This window comes from Chinchilla lanigera, unplaced genomic scaffold, assembly GCF_000276665.1.
Source record: "Chinchilla lanigera isolate Chin_1 unplaced genomic scaffold, ChiLan1.0 scaffold00047, whole genome shotgun sequence".
NCBI classification, from domain to species: domain Eukaryota; kingdom Metazoa; phylum Chordata; class Mammalia; order Rodentia; family Chinchillidae; genus Chinchilla; species Chinchilla lanigera.
The window spans coordinates 11,840,137-11,856,302 of NW_004955448.1; the positions used below are offsets into that span (position 1 = coordinate 11,840,137).

Sequence of the window (16,166 nt, forward strand, 5' to 3'; positions counted from 1 at the left end):
TTCTTTGTTATAGGAAAAAGGATTTTAAAATAAAAACAAAACAATTGTGAAAAATTTCCGGTTACTAAAAAGCTGTGATTTTCTCAGTAACATTTTACATCCTGGTTAAAAATTACAGTACATTTCAAAGATGTTTAATGATCCCGGATATAATAGAATTTTTCCTAGAAATGCCTCTGAAGCTTCTTTAAAGGCTCTGATAGGACCGCTATTAAATAAAAGTAAGGGTCCTGTCCTGAGGGCAAACAATCATAGATATCAAGATGGCTATTTTCAGATACAGGATGATTATCTATGGTTAACCCCCACTACAGGACATCTTAGTAGAAAAGCACCATTATGTTGGGAACAGAGGAATCCTATTCTCATTGGCTTAACGCTACTAAATATTTGGGATGGACACCCCCTGAACAATGCATTCACACAGTAACTTTACAGGCTAAAGATTAGTTTGCAACAAACTGGCTTAATTGCCCCAGAATTAGATGGGAAGCCCACAAGAGCGCTCACTGATCCTATGAAACCAACTTGTGGACCTGGCTAGCCCCTGGATGGATAGGAAGATGCACGCTGGGATTTGCATGGTTACAAGGCAGAAGTGTCAAAAGTACCGACAAACCTGCAAACTTATCCTGCCTATGGCACTGATGCTCTAGAAGTGTGTTTCACTGGTATGATCATTTGGCTTCTATCGTTATCCCTTCCCTAGGGTTAGAGGATGTTAGGCAACACGTCGAAGTCTTCACTAACTGTACTCAGCAGGTGTCAGCTGGTCTCTTTCTCCTGAATGAAGAAGGAAATAAAATTAATGAGGCAACCCATTCTCCAAAATGGGATGTCATTAGACCCTGTAATAGCAGCCCGAGGGGGTATTTGCGCAATTATAAAAGCTGAATGTTGTATGTACATTCCTGATCCTTCTGCTAATGCCTTAATAGCTGTTCAAGATATTAGATGACAGATTAATGACATGTCAGATTCTGAAATTCCCTGGACCTTCTCCTTCTCCTCGCTATGGAAAGCTATTACTGGCTCCTCCTGGTGGAAAACCTTGTTAGCTATATTCATGATTATCCTGTTGATTTTATTATTTGGCCCATGCATACTTAACTGTATCTGTGGCCTTGCTCTTCCAGACTTAACACTGTACATCTACCAAGACGAGAACTCCTGGCATCTACTGCGGGCCTTTAGATAGACCCTCTGTGAAGTATCACTGACTGTCGATCACCCCTGTGACCCTCTTCAGCTGCAATTAGCCAGATCAGTCTTCAATCCTTGCCCTCTCATGGCAGTTAGGGGTACTTCTTTAGAGGGGAATATTATAAATAGTTAAGTTAGGTGGAAATATTGTAGGCAGTCAGACAGGGCTGAGCCCTTGGGAGGTCAGTGCAGAAGACAACAATGGCTGGAGGTATGTTCACTGAAGGCCTTGCCTTAAGGAAAAGAGAACTACGTACTCATATACTTCACAGGGGGATGAAAAGCAGTGATTGATATTCTAAGTAGGCATCAATCGCCTTGGGGTGAAGACCAAACCTCCTTAACCCACCCCTTCCAAGAAAGTCCTTATCTGCCCATGTGTTGCTTGCTACGTGACTTATTTCCCCATTTCATCCCTATTTAATCAATATTACCCAAGGGACTATATCTGTGGTAATCTTATTGGTTGACCATAGTTTTGTCCCACCTCACACACATCCTATAATTTGCCATTGCATCAGTGTTGCCTAAGTGACTGCACTTGTAGTCTTATTGATTGGTTATGGTTCTGTCCCACGTTAAGCCTACCTCACCTCATGGCTTTGCTCAATAGAGCACCCTTGAGAAGTGGGGTTGGTGGGTAGCGCACTTTCCAGGCTCCCTTCTGTCCCTCTCAGAAGCTTTCTTTCTCTCAATAAATTATTCTTACTCTTAAAAAAAAGATGTTTCACTAAGGGGATTGCAGGCCTAACAGTGTGAGAAAATTACTACACCTATTTATACTTATTTTCCCCAGAACTTCTTTGTATATACATATGTATATATACATACACATTTGTACATACATATTTATGTATTCGTATATATATTCACAGCTGTTTTGTTTTTCCCTTTAAAACTACAATGGTACAGAAAGGGAAATTAAAATTTTAAATAGAAGCCTGCCCAGGATGCCCACTAAGACCAAGGGGACATGTCCAGCAGGCCTGATAACAGAGCACTCTTTCCCCCTGGTCCTAGCTCAAGACCCTAAGTCTGATCTGCTACCTCCTTACGTTCAGGGGTCCCAAACTGTCCAGCTGACCTCAGTGCTCCTACTATAGCTCCAAGCCCCCCTCATCCGTTCACCACCACTACCGCTGGAACGGGGGGGCACCCTTCTGGAGTGAGTGCCACCACAGCCTGTGCTGCTGCCACAGCCAGCACTGCTCCTGTCACAGCCATGCTGCTGCAGCCAGTACCATTGGCACCACCAGTGCGGTCAAGGCCGCTGCCACAACCGGAACTGTCCCTGCCACCACTGCTGGCCCCACCACCACTTGACATCACTGCCGTCATGCGCACCTCAGGACCCGCTTCTGTCTTCACCTGCTCCAGCTGTGCCCTCTAATGGCCCCTCAGCTCCATCAGTTATTCCTGGTTCCACTGCGCCCATGCCCCAGCTTCTGCTCCAGAATTTCTCCCATTGTCTGGAGGCCTGTGTCTGCCATCTTTTCCTCCCACCACCTGACCTATGCTGCTTCCGGCCCATTCAGAGCCTCCACAGATCCCAGACTCCACAGCTCCACTGCCAACAATCACTGCAGTGCCTGAACCTCAGACTGATTCTTTATTAGGTACCGTCAACATGGACAGAAGCACTGACAGCTCTGTCAGCCATGGCCTCCATTCTGTCACTCAGCTTGTACCTCCAGTTCATCTCCAGCTGCTGCTTCACGCCTACCCCAGAACCCAGGGATGTGCACCCAACCAACCACCCTTGATGTGTTATTAGCTGTTTATTATTATTAGTGGAACTCCTCCACTCGTTGTACTTAAAGAAGTCCCTAGCAATGACTGACCATCTTAAACCCATCTTCCAGATGCACGTGCCAACATAGGATGATTGTCAGCAGCTCCTCTTGACCCTGTTTAATGCTGAAGGATGCTGCCACATTCCAGACAAAGCCTAAGCCTGGCTGAAATCAAAAGTGCCCACCACTCTGTTGATCCTGATGCTTGGGTGAACACAGTTCTCCCCTGAGCATGTCCAAACAAAGAAGGAGACAGAAAAGACTACAGAAGTTATTCAAGAACTCAATGAAAGTCTAACCAAATTTTATGAAAGAGTTTGTGAAGCCTACTGGGTCTACACCTCCTTTGACCCAGTGGTGCCTCAAAATCAACAGATGGTCAGTGTTGACTAGTGGCACAGTAGGGCTCTGACATTAGAACAATCCAAAAGGTTGACAGCTTTGCTGGCATGAACACCACCCCGTTACCTCAGATTTCTCAAAAGGTGTTTGTGAAATGAGAAAGAGAAGAAGAAAAAACAATGACAGGAGTCAGATCCAGAACCTAGCAGAAAGCTGTTCTGACTGCAATGTTAGGGAAGCCTGTTCCTGAAAGGTCTCCCCAAGGTCAATCCCACCATGGTAACCAATACAAGGGGCCCCATAAGCTTCACAACCTAAAACTGGTGGCAAACCTTGTGTCCTGGTGGCTGACCAATGGGCTTGCTGTAGACAGTTTGGACACTGGACAGATAAATGCCCCCTCCATCTATAAGAAACAAAGCAACTTGATTGTCTGTTTTTTGTTTTTTTGGTTTTGGGTTTTTTTCTGGTACCAGGAATTGAACTCATGACCTTGAGCTTGCCAGGCAGGTGCTGTGCCACTCAGCTAAATCCCCAGCCCCTAACTTGATTGTCTGGATCCACCCCAACTGAGCCTCTTCTCCCTGTCTTTGATGACAATGAATAGGACAGATCAGGCTCCATTAAACTGGGCCCCCAGGGCCCCACAGTCATTGCCAGAATCAGGGAAAAACCTGTGACTTTCATGGTGGACAGTGGGGATGAAATTTAGTTGCAACTCATCCTATTTACTCTTTGACCTTCTGGTGAGTCCAAATTATCAGTGCCATGGTAACTCCCTCTGAAAAGAAATTCTGCCAGAGCATGTCCTATGAGATTGGTGGACACTTTATCAAAAATGAGTTCTTACATATGCCTGAGTGTTCTATTCCTTTCCTGGGGTGTGACCTCCTCTCCAAATGGGGATCAGCTATCTTTTTGCTCTAAACCAGACAGCTTCCTTTACACTCAGGTCCACTGCTCCAGACTTGATATTGACTCTGACTGTATGCCGAGAGGAGGAATGGCACCTACGTCAGCCTGCAGTGCCTGAAAATCATAACTCTACAGTTCTGAGAGACTTATTTCCAGAAGTATGGGCAGATGACTCACTCTTGAGGTTTACAATCAGTCATGCCCCCTTGGTGAATGACCTCTTTCCCTGCAATCCTTGTTGTTGTTAAACAATACCCCATATCAAGAGAAGCCTTATTTGGAATTCAGCCCCACATCTCCTACCTGAGACAGTTCAGAATCCTGATAGATTGCCAATCGCCTTGGAACACCCCTCTCCCCCAGTGGAAAATTCACACTGGGGCTACTGGCCAGTGTAGGACCTCTGTGCTATCAACTCAGCCACCACAACTCTGCATTCAAAAACCCCTAGCACTTATACTCTTTTGGGTTTGCTTCCCCCAGTGTTCACCTGTCTGGACTTAAAGGGTGCTTTCTTTTGTTTGCAAGTTGCACCTTCCAGTCAGCCCATATTTGCCTTTGAATGGGAGGACTCAGAGATGGGATGGAAAGACCAACTTACCTGAATTTGTGTACCACAGGTTTCAAGAACTCCCCCACACTCTTTGGGGAGGCACTGGCTGCTGGCTTGGACCAGTTTCAATGTGCAGACTTTGACTGTACCTTCCCACACAGATGAAATTCTAATCTGTAGCCCAAGTAAGACAGACTGTTGGGAGGGAACACAAGCCCTTCTCCACCATCTACTGACCTCAGGATATAAAGCCTTCTGGAAAAAGTCACAAATATGCAAACAAAAAGTATATTATTTGGAGATTCATTTGGAAAAAGGAATCAGGCACTTGGACCCTGAGAGAAAAGAAGTCATATGTTCCATTCCAAGGCCTGAAAATAAAAGACAGCTTAGAGAATTCCTGGGCCCTGCAGGCTTCTGTCAGGTTTGGATATGGAGGTTCACCAAGAAGGCTAAGCCTGTATATGATATGCTAACAGGAAAAGAAAATGAAGGACAGCTGTTAAACTGGACTATAGAACAGGCTGAATCCCTCCAGACCATAAAATGAGCACTGTTGGCCGCCCCTGCATTCGGCATGCCTGATGTGACTAGGCCCTTCAGCCTGTTTTTTGATGAATGAAGGCACGTAACATTAGGGATCAACTCGGAAAATCAGTCCCTAGGAAAGACCCATTGCATATCTGTCCAAAAGCCTGGACTCTGTGACTAAAGGCTGGCCTCCCTGCCTGCAAGCACTGGCAGCAACTGCCTTTCTGGATAAAGAAGCTGAGAAGTTAACCCTGGAACAAAATCTAACAGTCAAGCTACCACACTGTTCTAGAGCTGCTCAATGGTCAGAGACATCATTGGCTCTCAAACAGCCGTGTCACTCAGTATCAAGGACTACTCTGTGGAAATCCCTGACTCACTTTTCAGCTGGTCAAACCCCTATGCCCAACGACTTTCCTGCCCACTGAGCTTGGCTCCCCAGACCATGACTGTCTTGCCTTGACTGATGAGATTTTTGCTAGCCAGCCAGATCTGCAGTTGGAACACTTATCCGATGCTGAGCCCATCCTGTTTATGGGTAGAAGTAGCTCAGTCAGGGATGGAAAATGCCAGGCTGGCTGTGCAGTCATTAGGATGGAAGGGGTACTGGGCCTCTTGCCCCAAACTGGTCTGCTCAGTGGGCTGAACTGTGGGCCTTAATACAAGCTCTTGACTGGGCAAAAAGGAACAAAGTCACCTACACTGACTTGAGGTATACTTTTCCCACTGTTCATGTCTGCAGAATGCTATACAAGGAATGTAGACTTCTCATGGAAGAAAGAAAACAAATTAAAAACAAGGATGAAGGGGCTGGGGATTTAGCTCAGCGGCAAAAGCGCCTGCCTGGCAAGCGCAAGGTCGTGAGTTCCATTCCTGGTACCGGAGAAAAACCAAAAAAAAAAAAAAAAAAAAAAAAAAAAAAAAAAAAAAAAGGATGAAATTTCTCAACTCCTGACTGAAATTTGGAAACCTAAGAAGGTCACCATTATCCATTGTAAATTCACCAAAACATAAAAGACACTGTTACTTGGCAATCACAAAGCAGATGAAGCCACCAAATTGGCAGCACAAGGCTCCACCTTGGGGAACAAATGATTTACTACAGAATCTGGAAGCCTAACATGAAATACACCCTAAAACTGTCCTCGCTGTCTGCACTGGGTTCCTTTGCCACTCTAAATACATCCAATAGGAAGGGGTCTACATGAGCCCAAATGGTGCTTGGACCTTACCAGACAATCAGAAGATAGTTGCACAGAATTTGGCCTATGCATGGATAAAACCTCACCATGACATCACCTTTGGAGAAAAAACTGCTATTGATCAACATCTAAGCTTCTACTATTATATTCCAAAGTTACCCTCGATCTGTACTTCTCTTAGCCAGAGATGTCAAGTTTGTGTAAGGACTGGACCCCCCTCTGGACCTAAAACCTCACCTTGTATCCAGTATGCTGGCCTTACCCCTTTTGAAGACTTACAAATACATTTCATGGAAGTTAAGCCACATAGAGTTTACAAATATCTCCTGGTACTTGCCTATACTTATACTTTTGGGTGACTGGAGGCATTTTCCACTAAAACAGAAAAAGCCACTGAAGCCTGTAGAGTATTATTAAGAGAAATTATCCCTAGATATGGGCTGTCCCTGACTATAGGCAGTGACAGTGATCCTGTTTCTGTGGCAGAAATAACCCAGAAGTTAATTAAAGACTTAAAAATCAGATGGAACCTACATACAGCTTACAGGCTACAAAGATCTGGAAAAGTTGGAAGACTGAATAGAACTTTAAAGCCACTATTGACTAAATATCACCAAGAAACCCAGGCACCATGGATAGATTTGCTTCCCATGGCCCTCCTCAAGATCCAAAGCTCACCAGGGGCCTGGGATATACACCCTTTGAAGTTTGTATAGAAGACCCCCACCCATAATTAGGGCTCTCCAGGGAGACCTACATCAGCTAGGTAACATATCTCTGAAGGAAAAATTTACACAGTTAGGAAAAACCTTTTCACAAATACATGTGAATATAGCTGCAAGGGCAGTCATCTTCACAGGGACCCACATCCACTTTTAACCCAGGAGACCAAGTGTGGGTGAAAGATTGGAAAATAGGGCCCCTACAATCCACCTGGAGGGGCCCCTACATAATTATTTTGACCGCTCCCACAGCAATAAAGGTTTCTGAGACCCAGCCATGGATCCATCATTCTTGGATGAAGAAAGCTTACCCAGATGACTGCTGGAAAGCCTACTCAGATGAGTTGACTCCCCTAAAGACAACCCTGAGGAGAGAGTGTACTCAAAGCTCTGCTCCCATCACTTTGGAAGCTGATGGGTCTATGCATTGCTGAAGCCAGAAGGACATGATACACTGAACATCTGCCTAAATTAATTCATGTTCTGTTACCCAGTTTGGTTTTTAGTACCTTTCCTCTTGTTAATCTCAGTGCTTACCCTGAGTCACTGGGCTGTGTCCCCAGAGGAGAGGAAAGTCCCCGGTAAGATCACTTTCATTCTCTTCTACACTGGTGTAACTGTTGGGCTCTGTACTCTGAGCTGCCCTTCCTAGGGTCAAGACGACTGCCACTACCAACCTGTGTCTCCCCCTACTCAGCTTGCACAGCCCACATGCCTGCCACACAAATTCAGAACCCTGGGAGTTCCAAGTCCAATTAGCCAGCATAACTGAACCAGACGGGACCCCTCTCAGGCCACTTTGTCTCTATACTTTGATGCCTGCTCCAACATAATTAGCCCCTTTTCCTTGGGCTGTGGAGGCTTAGATTGGAAACATAAATATTGGACTAATAACAAATACATTTGCCTGGGTTGGGATAAAAGACGTAAAACAACATTCAGGAGAGGTTACTGGAGTGGATTGCCTACTGGTGGTCAACTTATAACCCCTAGCTGAACTGAGTAAGCGTGGTGCTGGGTGTGGGAGGCCCACCTGGGAACTGTTGCCAGCAGCATAAGAGGCAGACCTGGAGAAGAAGAAAGGCTGTTGGGAGATGAGAGAGGCTGTCAGGAGCTGGTAGAAGCTGTAAGGCGCTATTGGTTGTTTGGGAGGAGCTCATCATGCTGGTTTTCCTAATGAACTTGGCTGTTTTCATCCTCCGAGGAGCTTGGGACCTTGTTGGCACTGAGAATGGCTTTGGTTCACTTTGGGGGAGCTCTGATCCTCACTTCAAGCATTGCTTCCTGGCTCTGGAGGGGAAGATGGTGCACTGTCGGGCTTTTGGAGAAGCTTGCTGCATTGGCTTCCCTGATGGGAACTTAGCCATCTTGATCATTGGAGGAGCTCAGGACATTGCTGTTGCTGAGAATGGCTGTGGTACCTTTTGCGGGAGCTCTGGTTCTTCTGAGCATTGCTTCCTGCCTCCAGTGCAGATCCCTTAGCCTGCTGGCACAGATCTTTCATCCCGCTGGCACAGACTTTCTGATTCCACTACTGACCTTTGGGCCTTCCCAGCACAGATCCATGAAACAGTCCTGCATGAGACGTTGTCATGGACTCTAGGCCTCCAGTTGGATTCGTGGGAGGCATTGTTATGGGCTCTAGGTCTTCAACTGGACTCATGCAGGACATTATCATGGGATCCAGGCCTTCAGCTGCTTTCCTTGGTCTTAGTGTGTGGACAGATTTCCTGTACTCTTTTGTATATCATTCTTTGGGTGACTATTATAAACAATCATATAGAATATGTGTCCTGTATTATAATTGTTCTTCTTGAAAAATATCCTCCAAACCAACACAGTTACTATAATGAGATAAAAGATTCCTTCCCTGATATTGGGGCTGTCCAGACCTCTACTATCCTGGGTATGGGACATACAATTGCCCACCTCCTCATTACAAAACAAATAAACAGTAGTTGCCTCCAAATGATCCTCAAGTCTGGGACCTCCTACACAGCCCTAAATGCCAACATTTCTGAAAATGATTTTTCTGATTAATTAAAAGAGGGGAAAATAAAAGAGAAATTAAATTTTAAATAAAAGCCTACCCAGGATGCCCATCAAGACCAAGTGGACATGTTCTATAGGCTTGATAACAGAACACTCCTTTTTTTGTGTAAACCCTTCTTTTGTCTTTACTGCCTCTGTGTAACTGATGGCCTTGCAATGTAACTTCAAATATAATAGGGCACTTCTTCCTTTGTGCAACTCATGCTTGTTTAACTGATGGCTTTGCAATGTAACTTGAGATGTTTAAACTCCCTTAGCAACTCATGATGTCACCCAACCCTCCAATCATAATGCACCATATCAGCCTTTGTACCTTTTTGCTTACCTTCTTTTTTTTTTTCTTTTTCTTTTTTTGTTTTTTTTTCTCCGGTACCGGGAACCGAACTCACGACCTTGCGCTTGCCAGGCAGGCGCTTTTGCCGCTGAGCTAAATCCCCAGCCCCTTTGCTTACCTTCATTATAAAAGTCTCAAAACCCCTTGTGTAGGGGTTGACTTTTTGGGAACAATTCCAGTTAAGTAAACTGGTGTAAATAAACTGCCTCTTAAACCTTCTTGATGTTGTTTCTTCCCGATTTGGTCTATCTTATGTAACAGTACCAAAGCAGAGATTTAGTCTTATTGATTGTGAATCTAAGTGATATGTGTAAGAAAATGAAACTATTATCTAATTATTGAAGAGAATGTGTGAAAAGTAAACTATGGAGGAATTTTTTAATCAATTTAATTGAATAAAATTTATCTTGATTAGAAATGACTTCTTAAAATAATACTTGTAGTAATCACTGTGCAGGTCTCTTCACCAGATAGTTACTGGTGACCTCAATAATAAAGCACTAGAAGTAACCTCCAACTTTTTTCTGGGAGGTTATTAATATGCAAAAGGACATACGCTACCTGGAAATGACAAAATGGAAAGTTATTCCTTTTGCTCTTTCCCCATCACCTTGCAAAGTACTACTTGTGCCAAAAATTACATTAATATTTGAATGAGTTCCTAAGAATTTAATATGAAATTGATTCATAGAGAAGATTTAATAAACTAGGTAATAGCACTTACAGATCCATTTTTAAAAGAGACAAGATAAAACTGGTTTTATGTGATTAATTTCACAAGGCAGGGCTCACCTGTTGAAGCTGGAGGGTAAGTACTCACTGTTTGATGTTAAAGATCATTAAAGTAGTTAAAGATGTGTGCTCACTATTGCATAAGACAAGTCTACTTGTTAATAATGCTGGTCTTGAATTTTACAAATATACTTTTATTTTCCTTGAATTCCAAGAGTCATTCACCTTCTGAAATGAATCCTATGTATTCTTCCTTACCCGTGGCATTTTTCCAGCCTCCAGATCCATCCTGGTGGCTTGCTTTTGGAACTGACATCAAAACCTGGAGAAACTGGTTAGGTAATTTGATTTAAAAATTTTAAAAAATTATATAATGAACAAACTTCTTTGTAAGACTAAAGGTACACTGGTAATTTAGGGAGCTAAGAGCTGGTAAACACTTCTTGAAAGCAATTTAAAAAATTTCCCTTTTGAGGAAAGATATATAAAGGAATCACATTTTACAAATACAATGTTTATTTTAAGAAGAGAAAGTAAAGGGATTTTAAATTCCATCAGAGACTGTTAATGAATTTATGTTATTCATACCTCACACTTTCTCCTTCATTCATGAATGACATGGATAGAATTATAGAGTCTGATGTAGCAGAATATTAACTAAACGCTGTTAACTGAACAGAAGTCCAGACAAAAAATGAAAACACAGCTTTGTGTACAGTATACCTTTGGAACCTCAAGGGGAAACCATCACAGATGTTTTCCAGGCAAAAATTGATGGCAGTGAGATATGGGTATAGTGGAATATATAGAAGGAATACAAGTTCATGAATCTGTGACCTTAAATTACTCTGAGAAGGTTATGAGAAGGGTGGAGAAAAATACCTTCAGTAGCACTTGGACCGAAAGATCCATTTTGGATGTAAGTAAATCTTTTCCACAGATACACCCATCCTTCAGCTATAAGTAAGAACTGACCTGCATGATTCTGGGAAAGAGTAAGTAGATAGCACTTTGAGAAAATCATTAATTTGCAAGAAGTCAATAAAGGCTAAGGAAGTAGTGAGATATAAGACAGCTGATTCCACTGCAGAAGAACCTGTATGGGATAGCCCTTGTGCTTAGCACACAGCATTTATTGAGCACATATGTGAATCATATGTCTTTATAGCATGTGAAAGAATAAGTTTCCTAAACCAACAGTCAACAAGAATACAATCTGAGGACGACCCAGATGAGCCTTACTCCAACTCTTCCGTCTATATCATACCACTCCTGCTGCATTGCTCTACTGTGGCTGGGGTTCCAAAGACATTTAAAATAGTTTCCACATGAAATACAGGATGGTTAGTTAAATTTGAATTTCAGGTAAGCTGAAATTCAGTTTCAGTGTATGTCCCAAACGTTGCATGAATCTTGCCAATCCCAGCGCTCTTTTCCCTGTCTGCCGTTAAAATTGATTCATATCCATTCATTTACTCAACAAATTGCTTACAAACTAGTTTCTCCATGTGGTGCATTCGGGGTGTTGAGAGAATGGTGAGTAAGATCAGCGGACACCTGCTGTCAGGGAGAAGGCGAGAAAACAGGCAAGCAAACAGTCCATAGAACCTTAGGAATGCAAGGCTATTGAGAAAGTAAAGCAAGTCAAGAAGGAGAAGGATGGGTCGGTAGACGGACAAAGTGAGAGACGTGTGGCTAAGTGGTATGCGATGGTGACTTTTCAGCAGAGACCGGAATGAGACCAAGGACTGAATCATACAGAGATCTGGAACAAGGGTATTTGTCCATTCAGCAAGTATAACTTGTAAGCACTAAATCTAATAAAATTTGAAATATTTTGAAATTGTTAATTTGGAGAAGTATTACGGTCTATTTTAGCTCCACCCAGGCAATTATTTTTTTCTACTTCACATTTACAACACATTGGCAGGGAACACAAGGGAACAAGTTAGTACAGTTTCCCTGCTTTGTAGGAGGCATTAGGAGTAATAGCCCCTTTGTTCTTTCTTTTTAACATTTTTTAGAGTACTGGAGATGCAACCCAGGGCCTCAGTCACACATGCTAGGCAAGTACTCTACCACTGAGTTACTTCCTTATAGCTCTAGTCTCTTTTGTTTAATTTTTTTTTTTTTTTTTTTTTTTTTTTTTTTTGTCTTTTTGAGACAGGGTCTCTCTATGCAGTTCATGCCGGCCATGAGCTCACTTTGTAGCCCAGGCTGGTCTGGAACTCACAGCAATCCTCCTGCTTCAGCCTTCTGAGTGCTGGGGTTACAGGTGTGCGCCACCATGCCCGGCTTTTTCTTTGTTTTTTGAGACAAGGTCTTGCTATACAGTCCAGCCTGACCTTGAACTTGCAGTATTCCTCTTACCTCAGCCTCCCAAGTGCTGGGGTTACAAGCGTGCACCACTATACCTGGGCCTTTTCTGTTTAATTTTGAGACAGGATCTCACCTTGTCCAGGCTGATCTCAAAATTGCAGTCATCCCGCCTCGCCCTCCTGAATAACCCTACAGCCTACCGCTCTGCTTGTTTTGGCAGGCGGCTTTCTTGTGAAAGGCTCTATGTGATGATGACAATGAATTCTGAAATAAGTTTCATCATCTACTGGGTTTCTTCCATGTGAAACTTGGGTCCTGGAAGCTGTGGAAAATATTGCTCTCTGAACAAGGGAGAACCCAGCAAGTAGGTTTTTCAACATTCCAAGTCTTAGTTAGGTATGGCACTGGTTTATAAACAGCTTCTATAAGGCCCATTTTCCAGTAAATTGTGAATAAAGAGATAAGATAATAGTGATTCTCACCCTTTTTTCTTTTTATATTAAAAATTATCCCACTGCTTTATTAAAAATATAAGTGAAAACAAAACCTAACAATAAATAGCATTTCATATTTGTCAAATCAGCAAATGTGTTTTAAAGTTTTAGTATCTAATGCTGCTGCTGATGCATGAGACAGGCCCTGAAAAGAATGTAAAGTTCTTTTAAAAATTATTTTTAAAAGTGGTTTTGGTGTCTAACATGACTTTTAAACATCTGCTGTGTTGTAGAATGGCAAAATCAAGCTAGTTAGAATTATATTACCTTAAAGATTTATTTGTGGTGAGAACACTTCTTAGCCATTTTCAAGTATACAGTGTATTTCTATTGAATGTAGTCAGTGTCGTTATTTTCTTAATTAAAAGTGCTCCCTACCTGCTGGCTGCCAGGCCCACGCATTGTGTGCAGCGGGCGGCTAGCTCTCACGTTGGGGCACTGAGACTCATTGCCTTGGCCTGCTCAGGGACCCTGAGGGAGGTTTTTCCTCTTTCTTGCAGCGTCTGATTTCCCCTCTCTACCACTGATAGAGTAAGATGATGCTGTCATTTCTCCCACCTGTTGAAAATGTTGTTTGACCTGTCACTCTTCAGCTGTTTCTTCATTTCTGTCTAAAATAGTCCTTCAAATAACTGCTGTACTTGTGGTCTCCAGCATCAGTCTTGATCTCTGGAGTCCTCGACTGGGCTCCTGGCCCCACCATTTCACAAACCGCGCACTTGTTAAGGTCACCAGGGGCTCCATTCTGCTAACATCGAGGGGCGGCCCTTGCCCTCAGAGATGGGCGAGGGTGACTCCTTGGTTCTCTTTGGTTTCCAGAGATGTCATTCCTGGTTTTTCTCCTGTGTCTCCTACCTCATTTGCAGCCATCAGTGCTGGTGTCTTGATGGAGACCACTGCAAAGAGACTCTGAGAAGGATTTAAAATTAATCAACTGGCTTTCTACATTTTCTGTGAGTCTGTCTCAGGCCTAGGCCCCTTGTCTGGAGATGGGCAGTGGATTCTATGATCACCGGTCCTGACTGAGGCCTGCAGTGGCCTGTGATGCTGTGACTCCTCAAAGGACAAGACAAGGCCACAGCTGACTCCAGTAACTAATAGAGACTGGCACTGCGCGTCTCTTTCCTGCCATGAGTGTCAACCTGGAGACAAGTTAGTTCTCCTCATTAGCGTAATTTACTCCTGGGGAAGTCTGTACTGACTCCCAAGGTTCTGCTCTGCTTCCCACCTTTCCTGGGTATCCTCTTCCTTTGTTGGAAAACCAAATAAATACCGCCATCCAGAAAAGTGCTTTGTCTCAGCCTTTAGAGAACCTTCATTCTGCTAGAGGGTTTTGATCCTCCAGCACCCCTAAAATCATACTGCTTGTCTCTTTATTTAGCCTTCACCATCCACTCGTTCGGGAGGTTGCGGGCCTGGTCAGTCTCCGACAGTCTGATTATTCTGACTTCTAAGCGCTGAATGTGCCAGTCTTAGATTTTCTGACCCATTTTCTTCTCTTCCTGTACTTTATTGCCTTTAGGATCTTGTTCTATCTCTACATTGATGTTTCTCAAATTTTTTTGGGGGGGTGGTTTCCGGTACCAGGAATCGAACTCACAACCCCGCCCTTGCCGGGCAGGTGCTATGCCGCTGAGCTAAATCCCCAGCCCCGATGTTTTTCAAATTGGTATTTGTAACCCAGCCCTCCTGTTTCCCTAAATATCTACCAACTCAGCTCATCAGTACCTCATCTGCTGCTAGCCTTTCCTCTCTGTTGCTGTCACCAAGGACTAATAATCTGTTTGTTTCCCACTTCGCTGCGGTTCCTTCCTAGGTGGCTCCCCATTTCTGCCCTGGTCTTTCTCCAGTCTGCTCCAGAGACGGTTGTCAGAGACTCTCTTTCATGGATGTAGAGCGTGTCCTGCTTGTCCTTGAAAAAAACCTCAACTTCTCTTCAGCTGTTCAAAGCGTAGCCCAGATTTGCCAGGCCTATTCACCGCTGGCCTCCTGTGGCTTCCCTGGTCCCCTGCATGGGCTCACTTCGCTACGGCCACCCTGGCTACCTTGCTGTCTCTCACCAGTTGGTTCTTGAACTTGATGCTTCTTCCCTTGCTTGAATCATCTTTTTTTCAGGTCTACTCGACTCCAAGTTCCTTAACCTCCTTGCTCAGACATCAGGTCACTGGTGGAGTCCCCGGCAGCTCCGTTAAACCCATATCCCTCCTCACCAGTGTGCTGCATTCCCTGTTCTGCCTCAGATTCTTCCTCAGCACTCACTGTACTCTAAAACATGCAGAAGGTATGTGATATGGCTTTATCTCCCTGTCCCAGCACTTCTGTGTGTAAACTTCCTGAGAGCAGGATTTATTTTTATTTTATTTTGTTTATTTTATTTTATTACTATGGCCTCAGCACTCAGAAGAATGCCTTGCAAATGTAAGTGATCAATAATTTTTATGAAATGAGGGAAAATCAGGCTTTAATAAAGCACATGGGCAGCTACAGTGGGACAAAATGTTTAGAATCAAGAATTAAACTAGTTGCTTTTCAAGAATGCCTTTTCAAGCCGGGTATAGCAACGTATACCTGTAATGCCAGCACTCAGGAGACTGAGGCAGGAAGATTGCCAGCCTGGGCTGCAGAGAAAATTAGAGGCTAGCTGGATTACACAGCAAGATTCTGTCTCAAGACAGCAAGCATAAACAAACAAAAACAAACAAAAAAATAAGGTTTGTTAAATTACTTTTCCTCAGTTTGTACTAACGATTTTATACAATTTTAATATAAATTATACTGTAAACATAAGTAATAATTTAAGTTGGTGTAATAATGAATGCTAATAAAAACATGGCTTTCATTTGAAATACTTATAGGATTGTAAGTTTTAAAATTCCTTTTATATTAGGGAGACAATACCATGTTTACATGTGAGTCCTACTTATTTCACTTATGTTCTCTAGTGATGTCCACTTACCTATAAAAACTTTGAGTT

At 43.3% G+C, this 16,166-nt stretch overlaps 1 pseudogene; it reads right to left on the reverse strand.

Annotated features, from left to right (window-relative positions):
• Positions 1–15,328: 15,328 nt before the first annotated feature.
• The window catches only part of LOC106149516, a 58,610-nt pseudogene continuing 57,772 nt past the window's right edge, over positions 15,329–16,166 (reverse strand).